Genomic DNA, 6532 nt, shown 5'->3' on the forward strand with positions numbered 1-6532 from the left:
AGATTCATTTACAATTCGGTAAATGTAAATGAGAAGTAGCATGTTCTATTGGAAAAAGCCTGGGCTTGGGGAGACATGGGTTCTAATCCTGACTCTGCTGCTTGTCTGCTGTGTGACCTTGGGGAAGTCACTTCACTGCTTGGTGCCTCAGTTCCCTCATCTGCAAAATGGAGATTAAATAAGTCTTCACCTTCTACTTAGACTTTGAGCCCCATGTGGAACCTGATGATCTTGTATCTCCCTCAGAACTTAGTGTCGTTCTTGACACATAGTAAGTGTTTAACAAATACCGCAATTATTATTATTACAAATGGGTTGAAATTGGGCTTCTTTGGATAAAAAGGCACTGGCTTATTCTAAAATGAAACAGTCTACCATCACTTGGTGAAAAGAGTCCATCTCTGGTTTCATTTAGTTTTATACAGAAACTTCAAAATCAAGGCAGATCAAAATTCGACTGATTGCAAAAGTAACATTTTAAAAATAGATTTTTCTTAGATTTTATCGGTTCTTTTATATTCCAAGTTACTCTCCATTTAGGCATGGATGCGTTTATATTTTGAGTATTTTGTTTCTGTTCTTCATCTCCAAAGATTATTCCTGCTAGTCATTCATTCATTCAATCATATTCCCTGAGTGCTTACTGTGTGCAGACCACTGGACTAAACGCTTGGAAAGTACAATTTGGCAACAGAGAGAGACAATCCCTACTCAGTGACGGGCTCACAGTTAAAAGGGGGTGGCAGACAACAAAACAAAACAAGCAGACAGGCATCAATAGCATCAAAATAGACCAATAGAATTATCGATATATACACATCATTAATAAAATAGAATAATAAATATGTACATAAATACACAAGTGCTGTGGGGAGGGGAAGGGGGTAGAACAGTGGGAGGAAGTAGGGGCGATGGGGAGGGGAGGAGGAGCAGAGGAAAAGGGGGGCTCAGTCTGGGAAGGCCTCCTGGAGGAGGAGAGCTCTCAGTAAGGCTTTGAAGGGGGGAAGAGAGTTAGTTTGGCGGATGTGAGGAGGGAGGACATTCCAGGCCAGAGGTAGGATGTGGGCCAGGGGGTAGTCCTTCTGCTGGACTAGCCTCCCTCAAGAGGATGTATGTAAATGGTTGAAGTGATGATGGCCCTTTTTTATTTTGTAATGACATTTGTTAAGTGCTTACTATGTACCAGGCACTATACTAAGTGCTGGAGTAGATACAAGCTAATCAGGTTGGACACAGTACCTGTCCCACATGGGGCTCACAGTCTTTATCCCCATTTTACAGATGAGGTAACTGAGACAGAAAGAAGTAAGTGACTTGTTCAAGGTCACTCAGCAGACAAGTCATCTTTACCTAGGCTTTTGGTTTTTACATTTTACCAAACTAAACATTTTTTCTCCCCACCCTTTAGCCAGAACAGGTGATAATTAGCAGCATAGTCTCCCACATATGAAGGGAGAAAAACCTCTTTTGATCACTCGGCCTCTGTCCCCAACAACAATAATAATAATAATGGTGATGGTATTGTTAGGCACTTACTATGTGCCAAGCACTGTTCTACTAGGGTATATACATACAAGGTAATCAGCTTGTCCCACATGGGGCTCACAGTCTTAATCCCCGTTTTGCAGTTGAAGTAACCAAGGCACAGAGAAGTTAAGTGATTTGCCCAAGGTCACGATCCTATCTTTTCCCAAAGAAACCCTGCTACATTGATTTCAGAGCAGTAGAGTAAGGATGGTGAATGAACACTCTCTGTAGAATCCAGAAGCACTGTGACCTAGTGGAAGGAATCCAGATCTGGGGGTGAGTGGACCGGGATTCTAATCCCGGCTTTGCCACTAATCTGCCCCGTGATATTAGGCAAGTCGCTTCCCTTCTCTGGGCCTTGGTTTCTTCATCAATAAAAAGGGATTCAGTACCTGTTCTCTAACACTCTTGGCCTGTGAGCCCCAGTGGGGCAGGGTCTGTGTCCAACCTGATTTCCCCAGTGCTTTATGTAGTGTTTGACTGATAGTGACTGCTTAACAAATACCATAATTGGTATTACTATTATAATTAATAGTAGTAATAATAAAGATAATAATGATCCCAGAAGAGCCACAGCTTTAACTGACCCATGGAAGCTTTCTTTTTTTTTTCAATGGTATTTGTTAAGCACTTACTATATGCCAGGCACTGAATTAAGCAAGATAACCAGGTTGGACACAGTCCATGTAATAATAATAATAATAATGTTGGTATTTGTTAAGCGCTTACTATGTGCCGAGCACTGTTCTAAGCGCTGGGGTAGACACAGGGGAATCAGGTTGTCCCACGTAGGGCTCACAGTCTTAATCCCCATTTTACAGATGAGGGAACTGAGGCACAGAGAAGTTAAGTGACTTGCCCACAGTCACACAGCTGACAAGTGGCAGAGCTGGGATTCGAACTCATGAGCCCTGACTCCAAAGCCCGTGCTCTTTCCACTGCGCCACGCTGCTTCTCGTACCATGGGGCTCATAGTCTTAATCCCCATTTTACAGATGAGGGAACTGAGGCCCAGAGAAGTCAAGTGACTTGCTCAAGGTCACACAGCAGATAAGTGGTGGTGTCGGAATTAGAATCCATGACCTTCGGACCCCCAGGCCTATGCTCTATCCACTACGCCATGCTGCTTCTAGCAATGTATTAAGCACTTGGGAGAGTACAAGGCAACAATATAACAGACACATTCCCTGCCCACAATAAGCTTTCAGTCTAGAGGGAATTTACAGCCTAGATGGTTGGAAAATGATATTCAGGCTCCAACCTCCAGTCCACAGAACGATTCTGTAGGGTCAGATTTCTTTATGATCCCTCTGACCAGGTGTCGGCAAGCAGTGCCAGGGGTTTTCCAGGGCCCCAGCCAGGGAACAGCAGCCAACATGTCCAAAGCAGGTTCTACAGAGGCAGTGGGGTGAAGGTCCCAAGGGAGAATGAGGGGATTTTTCTGCATTTCCACAGAAGCCTATTTTTCTCTGGACAGAGTAGTAAATCTAGCCAAATAATATTGGACTTGACTTGTGATTGTTCCCTAAATAGTACAGTCAGAACTTACTGTCTCATTTTACAAATGAGGAAGCTGAAATACCAAGGAATAGCACCACATCAATCTATCAATCAATCATATTTACTGAGCATTTCCTGTGTGCAGAGCACTGTACTAAGTGCTAGGGAAGTACAATATAGCAATATAATGGAGTAGGTAGACTCCTGGAAGCAGCGAGGCGTAGCGGATAGAGCCCGGGGCCTGGGAGTCAGAAGGTCTTGGGTTCTAATCCCGGATCCCCAACTTGTCTGTTCTATGGCCTTGGGCAAGTCACTTCACATCTCTGGGCTTCAGTTCCCTCATCTGTAAAATGGAGATAAAGACTGTGAGCCCCATGTGAGACAGGGACTGTATCCAACCCAATTTATTTGTATCCATCCCAGCACTTAGTGTCTGGCACATAGTAAACACCTACCAATACCACAAATGCTGTTGTTATTGTTGGTGCTAATCCCAACTCTGCCACTTGTCTGCTGTGTGCCCTTGGGCAAGTCACTTCACTTCCCTGTGCCTCAATTACTGCATCTGTAAAATGGGGATTAAGACTGTGAACCCCATGTGGGGCATGGACTATGTCCAATCTGATTATCTTGAATCTACCCCAAGGCTTAGTACATACTGCCTGGCACATAGTAAGCACTTAACAAATGCCATCGGAAAAACACTGGACTCTGACCTTGGTCATTCATTCATTTAGTCAGTCAAATTCATTATAATAATTATAATTATGGTACTCATTAAGCGCTTACTAAGTGCCAAGCACTGTTCTAAGCACTGGAGTAGATACAAATTAATCAGATTAGACACAATCCCTTACTGAGGCCCCGATTAGACTGTAAGCCCGTCAGTGGGCAGGGATTGTCTCTATCTGTTGCCAAATTGTACATTCCAAGAGCTTAGTACAGTGCTGTGCACATAGTAATCGCTCAATAAACACTATAGAATGAATGAATGAGTCCCTTATTGAGCACACAGTCTTCTTGAGCACTTACTGTGTGCAGAGCACTGTAGTAAGCATTCGGTTAAGTACAACATAGCAATAAACAGACACACATTCCCTGCCCTCAAGGAACTTGAAATCTAGAGGGAGAGACAGACATTATTATAATTAAATAAATTACACTTAAATGGACATAAGTGCTGTGGGACTGGTTGAGGGAATTTAGAGCCCTGGTCCTGATTTAGGGTAACCATTTGTCCAATACTTTGTTAAAAGTCTTTTTATGTAGTGATGGTGGTAATAGTAGTAGTAATATAATTTATAGGGTAGCCACTGAGTGCCATAGGCTTTGTAAGAACAGGAAGTGACACATTCTGTGCCCAGAGAGAGCTTTCACGCTAATGTTAAAATTGGCAACCGTGATTTGATTTCTTGCTTTAGGGAACATGATTCACCCAGGGACTCTTTTTTGCAGCAAGGTTTAGGGTCTGTCGAGAATTACTTCATGACACCTATGAGATTACAGAAGATTAGGACGAAAAGAAGGATTGAGGAAGAGTTTGGGAAAATCGGTCTCAAATTTTCCTTGGTTCAAATTTACGTGGAAAGAAATGGATTCTCCCCCTTTAGACTGTAAGCTCCTTGTAGGCAGAGATTGTTTGTACCAACTCTATGATATTTTACTTTCCCAAGCACTTAGTAGAGAAGCAGCATGGCATAGTGGATAGAGCACGGGCCTGGGATTCAGAAGGATAATAATAATAATTAATGATTATGATTTTTGTTTAGGCGCTTACTATGTGCCAAGCACTGTTCTGAGCACTGAGCTCACCATCTCAGCCCCATTTTACAGTTGAGGTAACTGAGGCACAGAGAAGTTAAGTGGCTTGCCCAAGGTCACAGAGCAGACTAGTGGAGAAGCTGGGATTAGAACCCACAGCCTCTGACTCCCAAGCCCTTACTCTTTCCACTAAACCAAGCTGCTTCTCTCAAGCAAGGATCTGGGTTCTAATTCCTGATCTGCCGCTTGTCTGCTGTGGGACCTTGGTCAAATCCATTCACTTCTCTGGGCCCCAGTTCCCTCATCTGTAAAATGGGGATTGAGATTGTGAGCCCCATGTGGGACAGGGACTGTATCCAAGCCAATTTGCTTGTATCCACCCCAGCACATAATACAGTGCCTGGCACACAGTAAGAGCTTAACAAATACCTCAGTGATTATTATTATTACGGTGCTCTGAACAAAGTAAGTGCTTAGTAAATACGACTGATTAATTCCTTGATTCGATTTTAAAATCCCACATGTCAGAGGCAGCTGAGAAAATATTCCCCTGACTTTTCTTTTACCATTCACTCAATTTGTGAGCTCCAAGGGGGAACAGGACTGTGCCTGACCTTTTATGTCCTATGTGCCCCAGTCCTTAAGAAAGTGATGAGCACAGAGTAAAAGATTCCCGAATACCTTCACTGAGTAACACTGACAAGTATTCTCTTGGTGCAATCCTATTACAAGAGATTTTTTTTTTTTAAAGGGGTAATTCATGATGAAACGATGAATAATTTATTTTTTCAGTGGGTATTCATCTTTCAATACACCACATTAACGGGCAGTGGAATGCACTCCTTGGGTCTTCTGAAGAGAGAAGTTTGCCCCTCTTTATAGGACTATTAAGTATCCGCTTGGTCTGAGCCTGCAAATGCTTTTAGTCTTTGCCTTGCACCCAGCATTCTCTACTACAGTTGCGGTTGGGTGAGTTGGATTCCCCAATTTATTCCTAAAAAAACCCAAGAGTTTGAAACAAAAGCAAACTGTGTCTTATGGCTCCCATCATCACTACATTTGGGTAATGGAAACCAGAATTTCCTGGATCCTGATCATAGCTGAGAACAGAACAAGACCCCCAGAAGCAGATGGCATATTTTATTTGAAAACCTCTGGAAAAAAAAAATAATAATCCTTAGCTCGACCTGCCACAGTGTATATGGGAATAGGAACATGGTTTGATTTAGACCTTTCCCACTTTATCCTCACAATTGTTCATCATTTACAATAACAATGACTAGAAAACTGCTTTCAGTTAAGTTTCAACAAGCAGATTTAGATGGTTTGCGGTTTCTCAGAAGGGAAAAATATAAATAAAATGTCATGACTTGGTGGAAAAATATTGTTTCAACCATTAGACTGTGAGTCCCGTGTGGGATAGGGACTGTGTCCGATCTGGTTATTCTGAATCTACCCCAGTGCCTAGCCCAGTGCCTGGCCCATAGTAAGTGTTTAATAGATGCCTTAATAAATAAATAACCCAAAACAATTGCAACTGCTGCTGACTAATTTGTATGCAAGAAATAATAATAATACATGAAATGTTTAGATAGCAGTACAAATTCAAACCCCTTTACTGATAATCACCACTCGGTTCTGTCTCTACTGGCAAAATGAAATAGTAACTGTTTTATTCTGTCATGTTGAACACCCCAAATGTTTATTTCAGTTGTAAATGCTTGTTTTTTCTGGGAAGTAGCCC

This window comes from Ornithorhynchus anatinus, chromosome 8, assembly GCF_004115215.2.
Source record: "Ornithorhynchus anatinus isolate Pmale09 chromosome 8, mOrnAna1.pri.v4, whole genome shotgun sequence".
Lineage (NCBI taxonomy): Eukaryota > Metazoa > Chordata > Mammalia > Monotremata > Ornithorhynchidae > Ornithorhynchus > Ornithorhynchus anatinus.